The sequence below is a fragment of the Phoxinus phoxinus genome (assembly GCF_949152265.1).
Source record: "Phoxinus phoxinus genome assembly, chromosome: 22".
Taxonomy (NCBI): domain Eukaryota; kingdom Metazoa; phylum Chordata; class Actinopteri; order Cypriniformes; family Leuciscidae; genus Phoxinus; species Phoxinus phoxinus.
The window spans coordinates 17,026,484-17,052,132 of NC_136897.1; the positions used below are offsets into that span (position 1 = coordinate 17,026,484).

Consider the following 25,649-nt stretch of genomic DNA (forward strand, 5'->3'; position numbering starts at 1 on the left):
GTTGTATCTTTTGTATGGTTGTTTTGTTATTTGATAGAGAGGCATCCAATTCTCTTGCATCACAGTTCAACCACCAAAATGTTTTTAAAAAGGGGGTTTTAAAGTTGTCCTCTGTGTGTAAAACTTTTCAAAAGCGCAAAGGAAACATGTTTCAGTTTTGCAATCAGGTGGCCCTAATAAGTTACATTTTGTTAAATCTTATTATTAATTAGAATGCTACAAAAAATTGAAAAAATAAAGATGTATAATATTAAATTGACATTATATTGTTTAGTTCATTCGAATTACAACACAAGTACCAGAGGTACATTTTAAATTACATATGAGAGCCTTTGAATATTGCCTTTGGTCAAAAAGGTCCTTTCATGCTGGGAAATACATCAGTTCTCTAAACGGCGTCTGCTTTATCATAACCGAATCACATTATCCATATTGGCATCTTGTTAGCATTTGTTACGCATAATCCTCATATTTTCATCTTATTTGGCAATTAGCTATGTGAAGTTGTGTGATAAAGACTCCTGCATGTACAGGCATCGCTTCCAACCTCTTCTCTGTTGCCCAAGAAAGCTGTGTGAGGTTTGGGCAACAGAAAACAGTGCGGTTTAATAGGCTCTTAAAGGCTGCCAAAGTCGTTGAAGAGGAATGTCTGTTCAAGGCAACAGTGCAATATGTGATAAGACCTTCTCTGTTACATCTCTTGCTCACTTTGCCTTTCTCTCTATCTCTCCTTGTTTTTTCTCTCGGTCTTTCAAGTGTATGTTCTATAAATATGTTTGTGGGTGGTAGATTCTATCCTGGCTGAGTTTTAACCACACACATCTATAGATAGGGAGTTGACAGTTTTAACCTGGTGGTCAGAGCTCTGGTCTCTAAAAATTTGCATGAAACAGAGGAGCCATTCAGTCGAGGGGAAAGGTTAAACATATTCTTGAACATCTGCATCTGTTTTGAGGAATCCAGTGTCTTCATACACAATGCATTTGTACAGTTTCTCGTTTTCTCACGCGCGTATTCATTCTCGGACACAAATCCTGTCCAGATATTCTCACAATTCAGCAACAGAGGACAAGTGGCTATTGAATATTAACTATGAAATTACAAAGAGCGCATTATAATGGAGGTGAAGGGGTCGCCAGCTGTGATGAAAATCCTAGATTAATAACCCTGGCGTGAAAACGCCACTGAACTCAAGCTCTGAGAAAATTCAGATTCTCTTTTCTTTCAGAAGTCACAAAGATGCCAAACAGAAGACATCGTGTCTGTTTTATTAATGCAGGGGTCAACAGAGGGCAACAGCGGCCATATTTCCATTGTGTCCCCATAAGTAGTCCAGTTCACGCTGCGAGTTTGACTGTTTTAGGAGTGAACAAAATCTCCAATTGTAATTGAGATTTGCTTTTTTCTTTTCTTTTTTTATCTGCAGGTTTAGTGTGCTTGTTTGTAGGACTACACAACTTGGCCCAACATTTTATGATTGTATATCAATGATTATATCATAATAATTACTACTACTACTACTAAATATATATATATATATATTAAATATATAACTATTGTAATATTTCACTGTACAATAAAAAAAATTGTATTTAAGAATAATTATTTATGGCCGTCTTAATTCATTTTCCAAATGTCAAACAATCAAGCTTTTATTTTGTTGGAAAAACTTGCGTTTGCTGACAACAGCCAGTTTAAGCGCTTCTCGTTGCAAGTTTGGGAAGACAGTTGGCTTCTCTGAGAAACGGAAAACACTGGATCATGAGCTGTTCGTTTTTAAGGCTGAGTAAATATGATTGTTTACTCACATCTGACACAGATCGGAATTTGTTGCACACGTGTAAACGCAAAAATCTGCACGAGATCTGTTTTTTTTGCATCCGTTCTGAGCCACTTCTAAATGTGTTTTTAAATCAGAAACATATCCGCGCGCGCACACAGAAACATTCAGGAGCATAGAAACTTTCAACATCTGTCCTGTGCATTTTTAAATAAACCGTCTGGTACTGAAAGCTGTATAGGTTATTTCTCAGCAACGATTATAAATAAACCTGGTGCCAAAACCCAAGGGGTTAACCATGTCGCATAGCAAAGCGATCATCAACAGAATCATTTTGGGCGGGGATTAATATAAACACCGATATAGGATACCAGTCCTGTCTAAAGTGAATGTAAACAGGCGGGTCAAAAAAATCAGATATGGTCAAACGATCGGATCTGTGGATTAAGACCTGCAGTGTAAACGCAGCCTAAATGAACACAGTGCCATGCTTTACTCGGAAACACAGCGCATATATTCATTTCATTAACTTTGCACTTTGATAATTGCACTAGGTCATTTATTCCGGGGGGTTTTCCGGTTAATCATGCAGCCCTAGTTCAGAGTGTTAGTGAAGTGTATAGAGGATACTATAGAGCACTTAACAGTAATGCCTGTGAAACAATGGTCTCCTTATTTTTCACTCTGCCCATCCAAACCAAACCGGATCAAATAGAGGAATGTCGGTTATACTTAATGCATCCGGCCTCACTAATCAAACCAACTGCAAATGTATATCTAAGAGAGTAGAATAAATGTTTTGCGGAGAGAGTGGGTATATTCAGAGCGTAATATAATATATTGGTCAGGTTCTTTTGGTTTGTCTTAATGAGGATGGCTCTCAATGGAGCACATCTCTCTGTTTGGATTTCCTAATACCCAAGGTTGAGCACGGTCGGTGGTTTTATGATCATTTTGTGGGATCCGTGCACATGTACTGTACATGCAGAACCACACACACACACACACACACACACACACACACACACGGCCTGGTGAGTCACCAGATATGTGAGACCAGAGCCAGTTGCTCTCTCTACAGTGAAGCATCTTGTCCTCCCACTTACACACTCGACTCACAGGCCTGTTTTCAAGCCGTCATTGTGCCTCAAACACACACAGTAGAGAGATTCACAATCACAACAGCTTGTGAATTTACAATAAAAGTCATATTATAATAGTTTACTTTCTCAAAAGGGTAATTTTTTTATTATTCAACCACAATTTTATTTTTAAATAATTCATTTCATTTATCATATTTACCATTTTGACTAATATTAATATAATATTTAGTTATTAAAAATATTTTTCCTTCTCTCTGACCATGTAAAGTAATGTGTGCTGTTAAAAATGTTTAATCAATATCAGTTTATTAACATAAGCTTTTCTAACCTTGTAATATTCTGTCCCAAACCTTTACTTTAAGAAATAACAAATTCTATATTAAATGTACACTATACTGTTCGAACGTTTAATGTGATATTTTTTAAGCAAGCGCGCATTCAATTAATCAAAAGGTACAGTAAAACATGTATAATCCAAAATATTTCTATTCTATATAATTGCTGCAATTTTTAACTTCCTATTCATCAAAGAATCCTGACATTCTTTAAGCATATCACATAAGCATATCAGAATGATTTCTGAAGGATCATGTGACTCTGAACACTGAGTAATAATGCTGACAACTCAGCTTTGCTTCATAGGAATACATTATATTTTTGTAATTTTATATATAAGCAATAGAGGCAAGAGACATTTGGAACAGTAGTGTAATATTTACAAAAATGAAACTGCACATTCCACAAACTTACTATTATATTAATTCCTAAATAATAAAAGCTTTTTTGTTTTTACTCTCTTCACACATGAACACATTACACCCATGTAGACAATAATCAGATCAGCCAACGCAAAAAATATTCATGACTGCGTTACATATATGAATCCAAACTGAAGCAGTCAGGAAAGCACAGCTGCGTACTGTATGCGCTCAGAATTACTTCACACACAATGGAGCTTATTACAAGAAATACATCCGAGAAGAAAATGATTTCAAATGAAAGGGAAATGTGTATTTTATTGTGGCTCCTTTAAACTGCCTCAGCCTGGCAACACTGATGGATTTGATTGGATCTGGATTTGTTTAACTTGCACAATGAAGCTTGAACATAACATGACGGACTCAAATGGCTCCTTATGGACTCACTTCTGCGCTTGTGTTCAATTTACTTCCAATAACAGGTCAATTGGCTTATGATGAAACTATTAAGTGGATGTCTGGACTGGACGTTTGGAAAGTGACATAACTTCCTATTGTTTATCCTGAACATGAATGACATCCAATCTAATTCCTACCGAATAGATGAATTTCCCATGGCACCGCATAGTAACACTACTTCAGAAAGAAGAATCCGATCTGAAAAGTTCTTATTGAGAGCTCAACTTCCTGTCTTATGACCTCAGCAGAGAGAACAAGAGATGCTCTTGTGTTCGACGAGACGAGTTCTGCAATGTCATAAAGCAATGAATATGAAGGAATTTGCCTAAGGAAATCATACGCTTTTGCAATGCCTCTCTCGCTCTCTCTCCCTCCCTTCATGGCTGTGTCACTCTCAGTTTGTTTCTGAAGCTCTGCGGTGCACTGATGCCTTCATCAGAAACACATGTGGAGCACAATGCTTCCCTTTAGTCCCAGCAAACAATGAGGCAGCTTCTGCAAGCTGAGGGTTCAACGTCAGCAGAAATACGTCTTCGCTGGTCAATCCAACACATTTCTGTCTGATAATGCCAACGGGCGCCGCGCAAACACTTAAATATAATCAAAGATGATAATAAGATGGAGTTTCACCCTTTCGATTTCTCTAAAACAATCATTTCAATCTGGAGAATGTAATTCAGAGCGCTTTTCGGGAAACCAATCTTTATGAAACTCTGGTGATGTCTTGATGATGGCTTTTTTTCTTTTCTTTTTTTGATATGTAATCATCATATATCTTTATAGATGCATGACAGAAAGATTAATCAACCTATCCAAATAACCACGATGGGAGACGGATTGCAGAATAATGAATCAGTTGATGAATGCCCAGATATATTCGTCCTCTTTTAATTGAAGTTTGGTAGTTGGACAATGGGGCTACGTGACTGCACAATAAGAGCAGGGGGATAACAGTGGTTTGAAGATGAAGGGGGGAGATTATTTCCGGTGGACTGGAGCAACCCAACACTGCAAAGTTAAATTAAAGGCAGAATTTGCACAACAGACGGGGGGGGAGTGCAGTCAGACGAACCGGCTGGGTTTAATGACCTCTCCTCTGTGTTGATTCAGCTCTCGCATCAGACCCATGCAATTAACAGCCATATCCATCCCTTCGGCTTTTTATTTAATCAAAAACCAGTCTCAAGAAAGAAAGAAAGAGAGGGAGAGAAGGGGAAAAATTAAGAAGCGGGAAAAAAATTAAAAGATGGATGAGATTACTGTAAGTGGCTTTAATAATGAACCTGCCATACATACAGTGAATATTAGAGATAATGCTGCAATGAGATGAGCGTGAGGAAGCTTATGGAGTTCAGTGACGTTCTGTTCACTAATGCAACTTTAAACGTTTCTCAAACACCTCAAAATAACATTCTCAACGGGAATTTTGTTTTATTTCAATTAAGAGAATTATGCAAAATAAAATAATTGTATGTATATACAGTATAATATATTAGTGCTGTCAAATCGATTAATCGCGATGTATCGCATCTAACATAAAAGTTTTTGTTTACATATGTGTGTATTACGTATATACACAGACATGCACACACACACGCACACGTATAATATATATAAATATAATACATATATACACACACACATATTATGTAAACAAACTTTTGTTTGATGAAATTAATCGTGATTCAAATTTGACCGCACTAATATATCTAGATCTATATCAGCACAATATATACATATATATATATATATTTTTTTTAAATTTGTGTTTTTATTTATAATTGTACTTTTTCAAACAAAATTAAAACAAAATATTTTAAAGTATTTTTTTTTCTATTCACAAAAGACATTTTATTTTACTTCAATGGGGCTGAAATTTTGAGATCACATGACCAGTTGAAATCTACTCACTTTGCATCTGTCCCAAAGATGAAAAAGATGAAGATGAGAGTCCACAGGTTCCGATACGAAATGTCTTTAATAATAAAGTAAACTCAGGTAAATACATAAGACGTAACACAAACACGATTAACAAACGAGCACTCGGAGTGAACAGTGAGGAACCTGGAGGTATCGAACTAAACGACAAGCAGCTGTGAGAAGAATCGGTGTCTATAGAAGTGAATGAGTGACGGGAAACAAGGACAAAGAAACACATGACTAGTGAAAACAAAACTAAAAGCCCATGAAAATACAGTGACAGTATCAGTAACCCTTCTGGTATTGGATCCATTTGCTCACAGAATAAATGAATCTGGCTTACACCAGAAGCGAGCGGAGAGACGCGACAGAAGAGAAACCATTATAATGAGCGAAGCTTTCTACACTGGATGTGGCGTGACACTACAAATCTCCGGCAGTAAACTGATGCCCCTTTCTATTTCTGACATACTTCTGACACAAAGAACAAATGGATTTGCAATGATGGCTGTGTGGTATTCAGTGTAGACAGCCTCACGCTGTTGCGTCACTTGTTACTGTGAATAGTCGCTTCTACAATGGCATCGGAAGCTGAATGGCATCAGTAACTAAAAAAAAACGTTTGTGTGCATCCAAATCACTAGGTGTCAGTATAATTTGACCGGTGCAACAAACACAATATTAGTGCCTAGTCTTCTTTTATGGTAGTGCTAAATGAGAGCATTTTAATACCTGAATGTGTTGAGAATGTTTTTATGAGCTGATGAAATCCATTAGAACATTTTATAAACTGATTTATTTGAAGGAATAACATTTTTAGTATTACTGCATTAGGTTTGTACATCCACAAAGATCTAATACGCAGTCTGGTGTGTATCTCTGGTGCTGGGTTATGAAAGGAGGCAGTGGTGTACAGCTTTGATCTTGGTGGGTGGGTGTTCTCTGATGTAAGGTTGTCTGCTTCACAAACTTCCTCTCAGTGTGTCTGCCGTTAACAGACGTGGATGTCTGCGACAAAAATGCAGTTCAATAAGCACCCTGCTGTTTTATTATACTGTTACGCAACTACTGGTCTCCAGCCAAAAGCACCGCGCCTGACTGCATCAGCAAACCTGGTGCACGAGTGCCCGTGTCCCGAGTGCAAATGGACCCTTTTCACATTCATAGGGTTCCCAGAAGCGGAAGTCTTAGTTGGGTAAACTTCTCTAGCGGTGAATGGAAGACCACAGCAAATATCATTTTTGTATTCCCATTTGCTCCAACAGCAAAATAAAAAAATACATGATAGCGATTCCACGATTTTATGAAAAATATAAGTAATATAAAATATAGGGATATTGATAACAGCAGAATGAGAGAATGATGTGAAATCTGGTGTCATTCTTTTAGATGTTATATTAATAACATTGTTGACACAAAGTATTATAATTATACTCTTTTGTTTGTATATATATGTATATAGTTTGAGGTCGTTAAGATATTTTAAAGTTTTTGAAATTAGTTTATTATGCATTTATTTAAACAGATTGTGAAACATAATTACAATTTAAAATAAATATTTTCTACAAAAATAGATATCTACTCATTGCTACTAATATATATATATATATATATATATATATATATATATATATATATATATATATATATATATATATAAATTCCTGTGATGGCAAAGCTGAATTTTCAGCAACATTACTCGTCAGTGTCACATGATCCTTCAGAAATCATTCTAATATGCTGATTTGATGCTCAAGAAACATTTTATTATTATCAATGCTAAAAATAGTTGTACTGCTTAATATCTTTGTGGAAACTGGGGAACAGCATTTGAAGTTGAATGTCTTTTTTAAATCAATCAAATGTGTTGAATTAATAAAAAGTAACTAACCCCAAACTTTGGAACGGTAGTGAATTACAGAAGACTATGCAAAGTTGTATTTAAAATACCCGTTTAAAATGATCATCAAAGACAGAGCCTATATGAACTTATCAAAGTGGAATCAGCAAGTAATGCAAGACAACTGATCATTTATTTGCTTTAAATAACCAGTACTGCAATCTCATATGGTATCGTCCCCTCAAAAGTGAGCTTTGTGAGAGTCTAAGCCCAACAGAACACAGCATTTTATGTATCAGAGCTAAATGTCAAAGGGGAGCATGAAAACAGACCCGTTTAACCCACACTGCTCAAATACGGAGCACAGACCGTGGCCTTGTAGGACGTCGCAGCCCTTCATGGAGGCTTGCCACAAGTAAACATTTTTCAGGGCTAACTGGCTCTCTGATTTCACCTTGAACTCCAGCTCATCTTAAACACTTGGAGATTTTTGTCTTCTCTAATATTTACACATGCTTGATTTGAAATATTTCACTGTGCGAAATGCTCACCGGACTCCAAGATTGCAAACGAAATGTGCCAGGTGAGTCAAATTAGCATCTGGCCAGTCTGGCACACAGGCCGGTGCGTTGACTGGAGTGCTGGGTATTGATTCTGGAAGCGTGAGAATGAGTTCATTTCTTTCGGTCTTGAGGTCCCAAAACGGCCTGAAATGAAGCATGTGTTTGCACAGCTTGGTGAAGATGTGTCACAGATCAGCGGCATATGAAGCCCAGCGCACCGAGACAGTGCTCAGCAGGCCTGGAGCAGGTGCGTCTGCAGCGGGACAAAAGCACAATAGGAACCCAAGCATCAAGGACGCCCCTGGGAGTCTACAGGAAGAGGCTCCACATCAGCCAAAAAAATATCTTCTTTTAGGATGGCTGAGGAAAAATAAAATAATTTAAAAAATAATAAAACAAAATACAGTTCAGTGACACCGTTCACGAACACACTTTCAAACGTTTCTAAATTTTAATTTATTATTACTATAATATATCATATATATTTGAAATATTTGTTTCTCACAATCTCACAGTCACTCTCCGTTCACTAACCCACCTTTAGGCTTTAATTAAAATATACATTTAAAAAAGACAATGTTATAATATACTATGTTTAATAAAATATGTTTTCAATATGTTTTTCATACAGTAAACACAATTTTATTTTTTACATTTTATTTTTTATTTAAAAATCATTTAAAAAGTGAAATATTTTTATATTAGAAGCATGACAATTTGTATATTTAATATTTATTTAATATTTTATTTATAATTGTAGTTTTACAAATACAATAAAATTGTAACAAAAACGTAATATAAAAATAAACTAATAAATAAATAAAATGAAATGGCACCTGGGACTCTAAAGTAAGAGGCTCCACATAAGAAAAATAATCCTGTCGCCGTTTCCTCCAGTCTCCTTTTAGGATGGTTGAGGGGTAGGCATAAATACAATATTATTTTATTAGGTCCACCAAACTGCAGAATGGTACATTTTAGTTTTCAGAAGGGGCCCGTCATGACTCTTGAGCACCCCTTCCATGTGCTCTCGTCCCTTTACCCGAGCCTGCCCGGAGCAAAACTGAGGCATTAGTTCACCAATGTGTGGCGGACCACAAGGCCATCCTTTGAAGAAAGCGGTGAGGAAGAAGGTTTGAGGGCTGAACTGATTATCAGGGTCTCTCTTAATAGAAATCTCCACTTTATCCCTCGCCCCCAAAATACTGCTCCCTCCTCTCAGATTTAGAGGGCCGCCGGGGGACCTGAAGTGTTCGGGTCATGACGTATCCATTGCCAGGGGAACTACAGAGACTACAGAGCCCAGACACCTGCTGTCACCCCATTGTTTTGCTACAGGCGACACATCTGAATAAACAAAACAAGAGTGGAAATTGATTAATAAGACAATTTAACAAGAATATTCTATATGGAATATTCATTTGACATTAATATTTAAAAATCGTCTAGCTTAAGAAGCTACTAAGTTCATACCGAATTCCACCCAGTGCCAGTCAAAGGGGATGTTTAATGGTAATATCAAATCTTTGGAGCACATTCATTTTAAAGTATGATCAATGTTTGAATGGAATATTTTGTGGGAAAATCAAACAGCAAATGGTAATATAGTGTAGAGCATGAGACTGCGTAACAGTGGCCTAAATATTGCTCTTTCTGGGAACAAATCAAATCAAATCATACCTTAATTTTATTAGACATCTTAAATGTGAGAGTAATGTAGATGTGTGTGGAAAAAGCTGATTGCTGGCATCTGTCCTTCTGTGCAAACAAATGAATGACAGCTGGCAAGTGGAAGCCAGGGCTAGAAAGACGGAAAAATGTCAGGACTCAAGTTTGCGCAAGAGAGATAAACAAAAGTTTATTTCTCTCAGCTTCACGTGTGTCAGATTTCGGTCTGCGTTTGGTACAATGCTGCCAGACTAAAAGTGCAGATTTGGCAAATGTTTCGGAAAATGTGGGCTCAGTGATATTAGAAAGAACTACTGACATTGAACATCTTGTTAAACAAGAAAAAGTGTCACTTAAGGGCATCTGGAAAGCATCATCAGCTTCTTAGCCCATGAACTTGTTGCTAATGCTGTCAAATGAATTGATAATTGAACCGTTTTTTACAAATTGTTGCTGATTGCGAATTGTAGCTGGAAATGAATCACGACTCCCTTAGCAATAATTCTGCAAGAGAAAATGTGACAGCCACAGTGAAAAACGGATAACCTATCAAAACATGACAATGTAAACGCAAACAGTACAGTAAATGAAATTTAACCCTTGAAAAGAAAGGTCTACAATGCTGGTTAACTTCATTATCTGTCTCGATAGCTACTATCACTCAAGGAAGTTCACAAAAGACCAGTCCATATTCTGTAAACTGATCCCATAAGCTTGCTTGCTTACAGTAAGCTGTATTTCGGGAAACGCACACACATGGGAAGGACTATTCATCTTGTAGGGCCATATAAGGACTAAGAAAAATGTCAGACTCAAATTTTTTGGCAGTATTACACTATGGTACACTACAGTATTACACTATAACAATATATATATATATACAGGTGAAACTCGAAAAAATTTCATATGGTGCAAAAGTTAATTTACTTCAGTAATTCTACTTAAAAGGTGAAACTAATATATTATATAGACTCTTTACATGCAAAGTGAGATATTTCAAGCCTTTATTTTTTATACTTTTAATGATTATGGCTTACAGCTTATGAAAACCCCAAATTCAAAATTAGAATATTGTGAAAAGGTTTTCATAGCTGTAAGCCATAATCATCAAAATGATAACAAATAAAGACTTGAAATATCTCACTTTGCATGTAATGAGTCTATATAATATATTAGTTTCACCTTTTAAGTGTGAATTACTGAAATAAATGAACTTTTGCACCATATTCTAATTTTTCGAGTTTCACCTTGCAATTCAATAAATTACATTTTACATTGCCTTATAGTATTAGTAACTTGCATGGCCATAGTATTATGCAATATCATCTCAAATAAAACTCTGTATGACATCAGTATAATCAACTATTTAAAATCCCACATGAGGTCAATAATGCTGCCACAAATGGTCAGAAGAGATGCAAAATACATTCATCACTTACACTACCAGTCAAAAGTTTTTGATCGGTAAGATTTTTAATGTTTTTAAAAGAAGTCTCTTCTGCTCACCAAGGCTGCATTTATTTAAATAAAAGTACAACAATAAAAACAGTAATATTGTGAAATATGATTACAATTTAAAACAGCTGTTTTCCATGTGAATATATTTAAAATGTAATTTATTCCTGCGATCAAAGCTGAATTTTCAGCATCATTACTCCAGTCTTCAATGTCACATGATCCTTCAGAAATCATTATAATATAATGTTTTAATGCTCAAGAAGCATTTATGATTATCATTAATGTGGAAAACAGTAAATTTTTATTTCAGGATTCTTTGATGAATAGACAGTTCAAAAGAACAGCATTAATCTGAAATAAAAAGCTTTTGTGACATACCGTTCAAAAGTTTGGGGTCAGTAAGAATATGTATTTTATTTTTGGGGAGAAATAAATCAAATAAATCAATAATTGTATTCATCAAGGATTAATTAAATTGATTAAAAGGTACAGTAAAAATATTTATAATGTTGCAAAAGATTCTATTTCAGATAAATGCTGTTCTTTTGAACTTTTCATTCATCAAAGAATCCTGAATTTTTTCAACATTGATATTATAATGAATGTATTAATCCGCATATTAGAATGATTTCTGAAGGATCATGTGACACTTATGACTGGAGTAATGATGCTGAAAATTCAGCTTTGATCACAGGAATAAATTACATTTTAAAATATATTAAAAATAGAACACAGTTATTTTAAATTGTCATAATAGAGAGACTTCTTTTAAAAACATAAAAAAATCTTCCCGATCAAAAACTTTTGAACGGCAGTGATCTCCAGTTACATTCAGTTAGAACTTGCATGAAGACGACCACCTTCCCCAATTCTCAAAACTCGGGCAAAGTCTTCAAGGTTGTCCAGAGGAGGAATGAGTAATGACAGCCATTGTCCAACTTCACATTAGAAATGACTCTATGGTATTCAGCACTATCTGGGGCAGGGCGAAGAACATATCCAATCTGTCCCTTTGTCAGGTGGGAATTAGGCTTTTCTCACCTCACAGAGAGAAGCTCCAGAGAGCTGGAGGAGAGAGATAATTCACATACCTCCCCACCAGAAGCCCTGACCCATGATTGTCTCTCATACGGACAGTTCCAATGAATCAGAAAATCATCCTTAATAAAAGTTATACCCAAAATGGCCTGTTTTTCCCCTTTTTATCCTATATATCCTAAATATGATCATTTACTCTTTGCACTTAAAATTACAGGCATAATTGAGCTGTTTGTGCGAGGCGTCACTGATGCTGATAGCAAATTAGTCGCAGCGCAGTTGACCAGAGGTTTTAAATTGGCCAGCGAGGGCATATCCCTACCTTTTAATGAGGTCTGTATTGTTGCGGATGTCAAGCCTCTTGAAAGGTAAGCCACTTTGTGCCAAACCTCACCCCTCCCCAACCCCGCTCTCGTTGGTTCAGGCTGAATGGCTCTGTGATGTGCGGTGCTCTAGTGTAGTACAGAAGAATTACTTTGTCTTATCTTCCAGTGGACAGGGGTGACCTTGTGGAGAAAAGGGAGAGGCAATTAATACGGCAATCACTTGTGCCGCTCAGTGAGTGCCTCGTCGAGTCCTCTCTGTTAACCTTTTAAGGGAACAGGTAAAAACAGAGGAAAAACAGGGTTGACGAATGCTCACCTTCACACTATTGGTGAGATCTCTGTAGGTGTGCTAGAGTTTCTGTTGTACAAATGCATGAATGTACTGAAGGTACAGGAGTGGTGCTGTTGCAAGAGTAGAGCAAAGCATAATGTTCTGATAAATTAGTGTTATGAATTGCTTTTTTTTTTAACAGTGCAAAAATGATTTTATAAATTATTATTTGTGAGCAAAAAATATCAAAAAAAAAATGTATGTAAGTTTTGCCCCTCTAGCGGTAAAAAACAACAACAACAACAACAACAACAACAAAAAGACCACTCTGTGTGACTGAGCGGATTAATATGGTTATTCTGCTCATAAAACATTCACAACTAGGCTTAAGAGATATAGCCAGTTTAGATGGAAAGGATCTCAAGCTGACTAGTTGAAGACGTTACTGTAGCTTTAAGCATTAATATACAAGGTACTTCCTTGAAAATAAATTCCAGCACAGCGCTACAACAACCATAATGAAATGACCCTTCACAATAGATAATGCTTTACAATGCACATTGAGTGCACTCGTTTTAATAAAATATAATCGCCATCTCTAGGTCGTTTTTACAACATTTCAAAAGCCCTCAGTTCTCGCCATCTCCAAAAAGCCAAGCCAATGTCGATTCTTGTTTTATTACGAGCTCTTTCGCATTCTGCTTTTACCAGCAGACTCTTCTCTGTTTTTTATTTATTTATTTTTTTAACGGGTAATTTAGCCGGTCAACTTATCTCACTTGTGTATGCCACTATACTGTACATGCATCAAATTACCCAGAGCAACTTTTCTCTATTTGCGGATATGGCGAGGCATGCATCAAGAGGTCTAAAATATATAATAGGCTTACCACAGTGAATCAGTGTAAGACAAAAACTAGTTTTGGAAGATGATTGATGTTTTTTATTGAAGAACATTTCAATTTCATTGATTTTGAACAAAGATGTTACATAGAGTACCTTTAATCAAGATACATTTACTTGAGTAAATTGCATTAGAATGTACTTGTTTTCAGAGAAAGTATCTTGAATTAGCCTAAATGTAAAACTGACAAACCATTTTTGTCTTTTTAAAGTGTATGATGAATCTATACATGTTTGTATATTTAATTGTGAAAATTCACAAAGATATATGTGTATATCATGTCAAAAAGACATTTACTAGATATTTAATAAAAACAACATTAATTGACTGCACTGACACAGAGCTGCTTTATGGCTGAATTGAACTCATTTCACAATTGATTCACTTTACACAGTTAATAAACTGAACTAAATCAACACTGAAATTATTTTAGCTGAACAATGACACTATTGACTTTTTAGAGATACTTTACAGCAGAATTCTGTTTGCAACATTGATCCCTGTATTCCTGTTTATTACTGTAAAGCTGCTTTGAAACAATCTTTACTATATAAAGTGTAATATAAATAAAGGTGACTTGACTTGGATTATTTATTTATCTTCAGTTTAACTATTTAGTACACTACAGTATAACTATTTAGTATTTTCACTGTAACAACGATCTCCAGTTCAATGAAAAGGTGTCAAGAGACAAACAGAGAAGGAGCCGTTGTGCCAACAGTCATGGATTACTGAATACCGTCAGTCATGGGAAAGCAGTCATTTTCCAATCGCCAGATATACCCAATGCTGATTTAGATTAAAATGATCCATGTAATCTGTCATGTTCTCCATCTTTAATGCTGTTCAATCTCTGTTCCACTGTACTCCCCAAAATAAACACACTCTCTTATTCAACAGTCCCTAAGCGACACTACACAACACTAATCTCTGAATGCAGACAGCACAGATCAGGTATGCATCGACAGACACCGAGATTATTCCCTGTGCACACAGAGGTTCAGTCGCTTCGCTTCAAATGAGACACAATCACACCGAGGGGAGAGAAGATGAAATGTATGAGAACTGCACTGCATGCTTTTCACAACAGAATAATAAGCTATTTAATGCATCGTTTTTATGTACTGCATCCTGTTGGTTAGGATCTATTTGAACCACGTACTGAAGTGCTGGCTTTGCTGTAAACAGGTCAATTTCTAACAAGAGAAGATTTTACTTACCCTGTGTTTACACAACTGTACAGCAAGGAAATGTGAAGCTATAACAAACCTGTGACAAGGAAAACAGCACAGAAATAGACCAGTTTGAAGTGTCAGTGTTGAATATCACACAAGCTAAATTTCTGTTGTTCCAGTATCCACAGTCTAAAATCAAATGGCTGATCTTACAAATAAAACAGCATGATTGCAAGTGTGATATTGCTTTTGCAACAACAGATCAATAAACATACTACTACAGTAGGTATCAGAGTTTGGAGCTCCAGAGCGGCTGGGTTGGGGAGTTATAGCCAACTACCAACTACTTTTTAGACAGAATATTGCAATATTGTACCGGGAGTACCGCCAATGAAAATAGTTCCAAAACAAAGCCACAATCCAGACGTTACACATCTCTGAGAAACACAGTCAGTTGTTTTTGACTGAATTGGTTAAATTAATGATTCAATGACTCGCTCGTTCCTGAAAGAATCGGTTGAGTGAATATTTCAATGACTCACTCATAAAAACAAATTTTGTCTTTGAACTTCCATTTTTTGCGTTGGCTCTGTATATTTCTATGGCATCGCTGTCGAAGAGTAATTATCTGGTGAAGTGGATTTACTTGTAGCAGAGTTAACGAAAGTCATGAGCATTGTAATAGTTTGTAACGGATGTCATAACAAATGTCAGTAGACCAGGAAGATTTAAAAATGAGCGGTTCACAACGAGTGCAGCACTGAAAAGGGGCGGGGCTACATAAGGCCTATACGGCTTCATTGAAGCACATGCGCACACATACAGACAGTCACTCAAACACAGAGATCGTGCAGCACACACAAAAACATTCAGGAGCACAGAAACCTGTTGTCAACGCTGCCTACGACTTTTATTACTAAAATAGCTTCACTACTGAAACGCAGTACCTGAAAGGTGCATTTGAGGAATAATGTGACACAAATACTCGTTTCAGTCTCCCATGGAAGCAATGTGTTGCCATTGTAAAGCTGAAAGAAATAAAGTATGCTTGTGTTTGATTTGGTGAAACCGATCTATTACAGCAAACACAAACCGCTTTAGAACAAGTCGAGGTACTTCCTGTGTAGTAGTTGTTTAGCTCTTAACTAGCCACCATTAACTAAATAACCATTAGGTGTAGACGTTTGACTAAGAGCTCAGCATTCATTGCTAAATTGAGCACAATTAGTTCTTCAGACCCCACATAGGGTCTCCTAACCCAAAGGCCACATAAAGCTGAGCGAGGCAAGCCAGCTCTCATTAATCTCAGCCCACTGAGTGCTGGCCTGCGAGCGGAAGTGACCGTGAAACACGTGTGTCGGAGGGACACAAGCTGGCGCTTTTGCGTGACTGAGGAGAGCAAGAGACTCAAGCCAATTATCCAGTCCCCACTCTGCCTTTAATTTTATGCAACGCATGGAGCCCATGAAACTGCGTCTCCCTACCAGGCGGACACCCAGGGCCTGTCTAGATGATTGCAATTAAAGGCAATTCCACTACATTGCTGCCGTAAGGTGGAAACACTGCTGGGGAAGGAGATGGGGGAAACACTCAAGGTGGTCTTAATCATTGACCGGTGTGACGGGCTATTCTTGACATCCTTTTCACATGCTTTAATTAGGCACTATGAAGAAGAGAGATAATTCTAAGCGAAATCAAAGGAGGATGGTAGATAATAATGCTGGACGCACTGGTGAAGGCAGAAGAACATAGTGTGTAGTGCATAGTGCTCTGGTGCTCATGTGGGAAATGCAGGTTTGAATTAGCTATATTCCCGCTCATCTGTTCCTAACATGTTTGTAACCATCATTGAGGACATGTCTCCTTAAATGTTCACGAGTGGAATTTATTATCCAAGTATTACTAAAAATTGGCTAACAAAAAAAAAAAATTTAAATAGATAAATAAAGTGTACAGTTGTCATTCAGATGAGACCCATATGGTTTGGTAAACAGAAACGCACTTGCTGAATCTGAGCTCTAAACTCTCACCTACTAAATCTATGATGTTTCTCAGCCTTAGGAAGTTTCCACCCAACCCCACTCTCTGTTCTCCAGTGCCATTCTGATCCGCCACTAGCAGACACACTGCTCCCCCTGCCGGGAGAACAGAGAAGCAGAGATGGAGAAACTAAAGCTTTCAATATTCCTTCAGCACACTGCCCCAGCTGTTTCATAATTAACACTGGTGTAGGGAGATGCTCTTCATCTGCTTGATTAGATAATTAAATAATTAATTAACCAGAGGCTTACACAACCTCTTCAGATCTGTCTTTCTCTGTAGAGAGAAAAGAAGCGGGCGGGAGGGAGAATAAGAGGAGGACAGATGAGCGTGCAGTTAGCCTCCCATCCGGAGAGCTTCTCAATGGACAGCAAAACATGTTCTCCTGCACCTCATTTCCTTTAGTTAGTTAGCTATACTCACCCAACAAAATGTTAGATCGTATATAAAAACATTTGTATTTTGTTTGAGAAGATTTACTCATGTCCACGAAGGGAGATTTTCTGGGGGTAAAAAAACAAACACACATTTTAAAGACTTTGCAACTAACCCTGATTCAAATTATAAGATGATAACAATAATAAATATTAGTTTTTAATATATTAATATACAAATATTAACACATAATCATTTCTTTTTTAATATAATTAATTATTTTTGATTTAATAACTATCAAAATTACAATACCTCCTTTAATAACAAATGACTTTGGAGCAACCTGAGAGTGTAAAGACGAAAGCAGAATTTTCCAATCAAGGCGAATGATTTACAGAAGGTGCAACTGACCAAATGTATACATTAAAATTTGATATTTCATTATCGAAGACACCAGTTAATGTTTTTGGAAGTTGCTTTCAGGGGACGTCGTGTAAGTGATGTAGAAATTCGCTCTCGACTGTTTTGGTTTTACTCACAATGATCTAGATCCTCAGCTGACATTTATGGTTTCAACGGAGGATGTGACCATCGATATTCTCCTAAAAAATAAAAATCAAGGCATGACCAATGTTTGAATTGCCAGATGCTTCTCATAACAGACTGTCAATGTGAGAAGACACATGGTATATTACATACCTCATTGTTTAATTAGCTAAGAAAGGGTGGAAATCAGTTTTGAAAGAGAGAGGAAAAGTAATAAAGTCAATGTTTCTGCCTGGTTGTCGGTCTGGAAGCTGAAAACCAGTAAAAATGTAATAATAATAAAGGAGCTCAAATGCGGATGTAATGGCCTGTATTTATGTGTTTCATTTTATCTTCAAAGACGGGCTGAAATTAAACAAACGTGCAAGTATAAAGGGCCATTTTAAAAATAGCCCCTTTTTTTCAGAGAGCGATCTCATCTCGGGTCCCACAGAGAATATTGCTACCGTCAGCACTAGCGCACATTAAGGGATGAATCAGAACAGAAGGAGCGAGAGAGAGGGGCGAACAGTGACAAAAAGACATTTTAATCACCGTTATTTCCGCCTGCGCCCAGGCGAACGAGGGCCGTGCCAGGGGTTGCGTGATTGAACAGTACCCTGCACCTTTAAACAAAGCCCACACAACTTCCTCACCGGCTTCATTTTAAAGACTCCTTTAGCCATAATCATTTTCGTATAATTCACTTTCATACAATTCTTTCTCCTAATCATTATCAGGGCCACTAACGTCTTAATGACTTCATAAATTTAAGCTATAAAAAGTAATGGAGAAAGACAAATGAGATAATTAGGAATAAATCTTAGTGGAAGCCCATTTATCAAAACATCGAGAGCCACTGAATATTCAAAATCATTAGGCCCTGTGTGTAATTAACAAAGCCCCTCAGTTATGAAGGAAACCTGTTTCCAAAGATATTAAGATCCAAAAGACTGCATGTTATTAAATTGACCGATGAATCTACGGTGTATAATATGATGTGGATTATTAGGATCCTTTTTAATTAAAAAGTGCGTTAGTTTTCTCTCTCTCTCTCTTTTCTCTCTCACTCTCTTTTTATTATTTAAATTTTTTAACACTTTAATGGGAAGTTGAATTCAGGTCTTTAGTCACAAGGCAGTAAGAGACTTATCTCTCTTTTTTTCTTCTCTCTCTCTTTCGCTCCTTCTCTCTCTCCCTCATGAATAGGATGGAGATGATATAATGGACAGAAGACTAGCCCTCAGTCCCAATATTTTATTCTCCTCCAGTACTGTTGTATAGCACATGGATGGAGAGCGTATTTTAATTTAACACACTTTGAATTCCTATTATCTTAAAAACTATGTGTAATGAAATCATTGGGCCTGATTAGCTAAAGTGAGAGTAAGACTCATGTTAAGTGTCTGTGGAATTAAAAACAGATTTTTTTTTTCTGAGGACAGACCGAGCTTAACAGCTAATTTAAAAAAAAAGAAGCTATTTCCTGAATTTGAGCTATTATTACTGCTACTGCTACTAAAATAAAAAGTTGATATTGCCACATATATGTGATAAGAACTTAAAAAAAGCTTAATTGAAATTTAAAATAAGATTTAACCATTATTTACTAAAAGTTCACCAACTATTAGTCTGGATTACTGGTGAGTGTGTGTGTGTGTGTGTGTGTGTGTGTGTGTGTGTGTGTGTGTGTGTGTGTGTGTGTGTGTGTGTGTGTGTGTGTGTGCGTGTGCGTGTGAGTGTGTGTGCGTGTGGGAGTCAGTAGAATTCCAGCATATTAAAATGATTTCTGAGAGATCATATGACAATGAGGACTTAAAAATTCAGCTTTGCCATCACAATAAAAATTCAATTGTAAATTATTTTAACAGTTAACATTTAACAATATTATGTATTTTTGATAAAATAAATGCAGCCTCAGTGAGAATAAGAGACTTTCAAAAACATCTTTACTGAAAGATGAAATATTATTCCTTTTTTATATATTACTGACACCAATTTTTTAACAGTGATGTACATATATCATTATTGTATTTCTAAATATTAATATTATATATCTTCAGGGGATGCAGTTGGCCATCTCCTATCAAATGAAAGATGAGCAATTCATTTTTTCTGGATCCTCATCAATGCCCAGAGCTTCAAATCAAATGAATCAGAATGATTATTCAAAATACAGACATAAGGAAAATTGTGTGATGCTTGCCTACACACAGATCCATGTGGTCAGGGCTTCAGTGGTCAAGGCAGACGTATCTGGCTCTATTTACCTCGTCAGGTGTGAAATATTATTTCTTCGCGTGCTATTATCTCCCCTATCAGCCCCCTTGACACATAGATTATACATGCTTATCGGCAGAATACACAACAGTTCGTCATTAGAACATTAATTGAAAAAAGTGTAATTAATCTGCCTCGGTCCAGCTCCTGGACCCCTGCCAGCATCATCTGGGTAAGACTGAACGCAAAAGAGGAGACGGCCACACAAACAGAAGAAGCTATTGCGACTCAACACTGCCCCCTGTTGTCCATAAAGAGCTCCATCCACCAGGGAGAGGAGTCTCATTTGTTCATGGATGGCAGCGAGCAGGCCTCTGTTGGGCAGACTGACACCCCAACGGCCTGCAATTACCCCACAGCAAAACCTATTGTCTGCGTGTCACCCCCCTGATGAGTGCACACTGTAAGCAATCGTCTCTTTTCTCTCGCAGCATCTGTACAAATAGCTTCCAGAGGCACTAAAAGAGAGCAATTTGGTATTTTCTGTCATTTGACAGGTGAATAGAGAATGCTGGGGGATACACTAACAGAATCATTTTGCGTCCGTTTAAAAGGACAACGGGAAAGAGAGAATGTGAAAGAAGTATCGGCGGAGAAATTAGTGTTGCTAAAACAGCGGTTCAGAAGACTTCAGTCACATGGATGGAAGCTGTGATTAGTCCAATCTGTCATTAGTGTCTCACTGACGGAGCCATTAGCCCTGACTCAGAGGAGTAAAACGCTGCTCGTGAGATCTCTACATCAAACACCTCACCCTTCATCACTGATCTAGGACAATGCATTAAGGAATAGTTCACCTAAAATCTAAATTTCATCATTTACAAACTTGTCGTTCCAAACCTGTACAAATGTGAAGCAAAAAATAAGGTATTTTGAAGAGTGTGCTTGTTGCTCTTTCAGTGCAGTTACAATTAATGTGAACTGGGGCTTACAAGCTTAAAAAAAAAAAAAATGCTCCAAATAACTAGTGCACTATTCTGCAGGTTTAATGGAGGTAAATTTAAGATTCATACAAGATCTTTTTAAGACCAAGTAAGCAAAATGTAAGTAATAATTTGAAGGAAAACCAATAAATCAATATGTTCTCTGAATGTAAAAGTCTAGGGAGCAACAACTTCAGAATACAACTCCCAGATATCCATTACTTTTTAATTCAATTTACAATAAAAAGCTGTAATTGCTCAGCTCCTAACCATTAGAATATGGAAATATTGATGTTGAAAAAGTAATGTTCTTCCTCAGTATTTTTGTCTTGTTTTTTCAGAATAATTGTCTAAAGATTCTAAAATCAAGATGCATTTACTGAAGATAAAAAATAACATAAAATTTGAGTCTTGTTTTCTGTGAAATGTATCAAATTGATCACTAGTTTATGATTAAAACAAGTACAAATACCTGCAAATGGGCTCAGAAAATTCTATGATTTTAAGACTTTCAGCTCAGATTTAAGACCTTTTTAAGAATTTAATTTGTGTAAGGGTGAATTAAGAATTAAGACCTTTTTAAGACCCGCAGAAACCCTATCCAAGTATTCTGAAGCCATACAAGATGTATGAGAAAAGGAACCAAATTGAAGTCATTATGCAGTGATTCACCTAACGTTTTCAACAATTTGTGAACAAATCATTTAGACTGCTTTTGTGAATCAGATCAAATGATTCACTGAAAAGTTTCTACTTAAAAGTACAATTTGTACCGTAATCATCTTATGAATGCAGCCAGGTTAGATTTTCAGTATGGATGACATTTATGAACGTTTTTTTGTGTTGTCTTAGAATCTTAAAAGCTTCAGTCCGCATTTGCTGTAATTGCATGGAAAAGAGCAACAAGCACAATATTTCAAACATCTCCTTTTATGATATGCACAAGACAGAAATTCATACGGGTTTGAAATGGCATGAGGTTGACTAAATGTTTTGTATTTTTTTATTACTTGGTGAATTATCCCTCTGGGGGGGGGGCGGTATCTCTGTTTGAAATAACATAAAAAGTGTGCATCCAGTGTTTTTGGGCATTGGACTCGATTGCTGTCCGTTCAGTGTTCCCATCCTCCTGTCTCCCTGGAGAACCCTTCATAACAGACGCATATAGATGAGGCTGTAATTGGCTGACCCCGGGCATCTTTCCCCAGGCTTAATTAGGCTGCCAGTCTGTCCCCAGATTGTCCCTATTCTCACCCGTCCCCAGTTTCAGAACTTGGAAAAGAGAAGCAGGGATGTGTGGGATTTGACACCCATGAGGACACATTCTGAACGATTCTTAATATAAGAGCTGTTTTAAGATCTCTTTCGCAGCTTTAGCACATGACAACATGTTTTACTATTAAACAGAGCAAGAGCAAGTTCAAAACTTAAACGCAAATGCAGTGTGAATGAAGGTTGAGTGACAGTTTGATCAGGTGCAGTGATGAGGTGATGTCATATCCAGTCTTTATGGATGCTTGCTAATGAGGTGTCAAAAGTAATCTGACACTTGGCACAGTCCAGCGGTAAATGTGCGCCCTCATGAACTTACTGCAATCTACCTGAAATGGACACACGGAGTGATTCATTAAAACTCACATTAAAGGATCACAACTTTTTACTATAGTTTTTTTTGTAACGGATTAACTTTATAAAAAGTGATAATGTCAAGATGGTTTCAGTGTAACTGTACAGTAGGCTACATATAGATGAATTTGAAATATTCCTTAATTTTATGTCATAACTTTTCTTTGTTTTGCATCATCAAAAACGATATTTTAAACGTGAAAATAATTCAAATAAATATATAATTTTTTCCATAACTTTTCTTTGTTTACTTTAAACCTGTAAAAAAACGATTCAAATAAATATTTCATGACATTTCTTTGTTTTGCATCTTTGAAAATAAATAAAAAATAACATTTGATGCCTTCTTTGTTTTTACCTTTTTTAACAATAATAAAATGTTTATTTTCAGGTTTAATTAGAATAAATTCAAATGGATTTCAGTGTGGTATAAAGACTTTTGGAATGTAAAATTCTCTGTAATGTAAGCGTTGAAATAATCACTTGTTATGGTTGTGAAAAATAATGAACACTCTTAAGGGAGAGTATCCATCTGCGATTTAAGAAAGAGAAAAAGAGACAAAATGAGATCGAAAGACAGAGAGAGAGAGAGAGAGAGAGAGAGAGAGAGAGAGAGAGAGAGAGAGAGAGAGAGAGAGAGTGAGAGAGAGAGAGAGAGGGAGAGAGAGAGAGAGAGGGAGAGAGAGAGAGAGATAGAGAGAGAGAGAGAGAGGGAGAGAGAGAGAGAGAGAGAGAGAGAGAGAGAGAGGGAGAGAGAGAGAGAGAGAAAAAAAGAAACAAAGAAGACGTTCTTTAGCCAATGTTCCTGAGTTCCTTGAGTAAATTAGTGGAAGAGCAGGGTGGCTTACTTTATTATTGTAATCCACAGTGCTAGCGCCGTGACCTTTAGCAAGATGATTGTTTCTCATTTATGAGTTTGAAGGTGCAATTTACTGAACGGTTTGATCCATAGGACCTGACCTTTGTAAATTGGCTGTTAAGCATATCAGGACTCGACCAACCTGCCCCACACATGCTCCAGAATGAACACAACATCCGCCCTCGCCCGCCTTCCCACACACACTCATAAAGTAAAACTTACTGTTACAGATGGAAACTTCCTCTAATTTGAAATCGAAGTCTTCAAAACAAAGCGCAATGCGTTATTTTCAGTTAATGAGAGACATCAATATCTGCACATTTAAATAGCAATAGCAATTTGCTCAATTTTGTTTTATTATTACGAATAATTTACTCAATTTAATTAAAGGGTTAGTTTAATCAAAAATGAAAAAAATACCTACCCTCATGTCGTTTCAAACCTGTTCAGACTTTTGTTCATCTTTGAAACACAAATGAAGATGTTTAAAAGAAATCTGAGAGATTTCTGTCCCTCTATTGACAGTAAACACAACTACCACTTGCTTCATGATGCTTCAAAAAAAATCATAAAGAGATCGCAAAAATAATCCATATGAATCGAGCGGTTTAGTCCAAATTATTGGACTATTGCTTTATATGCTGAACAGATTAATTTAGGCTTTTATTCACACTGATCAGCATTTGAAACATTGATCAGCAAACAAAAACAGAAGCTCAACTGTACTTGCTTGATGCGCAAGAAAAAAACGCATTGCCATTGTTTCTTGCTGAAGCTCAAATGTGCTGCGTAACACGAGAACAAATCTCATTGGTCCCTGCGGAAGCTCAAGTGTGCTGCGTAACACGAGAATTAACCTCATTGGTTCCTGCGGAAGCTCAAACGTGCTGCGTAACACGAGAACAAATCTCATTGGTTCCTGCGGAAGCTCAAGTGTGCTGCGTAACACGAGAATTAACCTCATTGGTTCCTGCGGAAGCTCAAACATGCTGTGTAACACGAGAATTAACCTCATTGGTTCCTTGCGGAAGCTCAAACGTGCTGTGTAACACAAGAACAAATCTCATTGGTTCCTGCGGAAGCTCAAACGTGCTGTGTAACACGAGAATGAACCTCATTGGTTCCTGCGGAAGCTCAAACATGCTGTGTAACACGAGAATTAACCTCATTGGTTCCTGCGGAAGCTCAAGTGTGCTGCGTAACACGAGAATTAACCTCATTGGTCCCTGCGGAAGCTCAAGTGTGCTGCGTAACACGAGAATTAACCTCATTGGTCCCTGCGGAAGCTCAAACGTGCTGCGTAACACGAGAACAAATCTCATTGGTTCCTGCGGAAGCTCAAGTGTGCTGCGTAACACGAGAATTAACCTCATTGGTTCCTGCGGAAGCTCAAACATGCTGTGTAACACGAGAATTAACCTCATTGGTCCCTGCGGAAGCTCAAGTGTGCTGCGTAACACGAGAATTAACCTCATTGGTTCCTGCGGAAGCTCAAACGTGCTGCGTAACACGAGAACAAATCTCATTGGTTCCTGCGGAAGCTCAAGTGTGCTGCGTAACACGAGAATTAACCTCATTGGTTCCTGCGGAAGCTCAAACATGCTGTGTAACACGAGAATTAACCTCATTGGTTCCTGCGGAAGCTCAAACATGCTGTGTAACACGAGAATTAACCTCATTGGTTCCTTGCGGAAGCTCAAACGTGCTGTGTAACACAAGAACAAATCTCATTGGTTCCTGCGGAAGCTCAAACGTGCTGTGTAACACGAGAATGAACCTCATTGGTTCCTGCGGAAGCTCAAACATGCTGTGTAACAC

At 37.1% G+C, this 25,649-nt stretch overlaps 1 long non-coding RNA gene across 13 annotated transcripts in view; it reads right to left on the bottom strand.

Annotated features, from left to right (window-relative positions):
* The window catches only part of LOC306990934, a 45,338-nt gene that overhangs the window by 1,305 nt on the left and 18,384 nt on the right, over window positions 1-25,649 (bottom strand). For 4 of the 13 annotated variants that reach the window (XR_013795988.1, XR_013795990.1, XR_013795992.1 and 1 more), the window contains exon 5: window positions 7,868-8,723. The exons of 5 other annotated variants lie outside the window; for them this stretch is intronic. This is a non-coding gene — a long non-coding RNA (uncharacterized lncRNA). Of the gene's footprint in view, window positions 1-7,867; window positions 8,724-12,849; window positions 13,034-25,649 lie in introns of those variants that run through there. 4 more of the 13 variants (XR_013795989.1, XR_013795991.1, XR_013795993.1 and 1 more) reach the window with 2 other exon arrangements.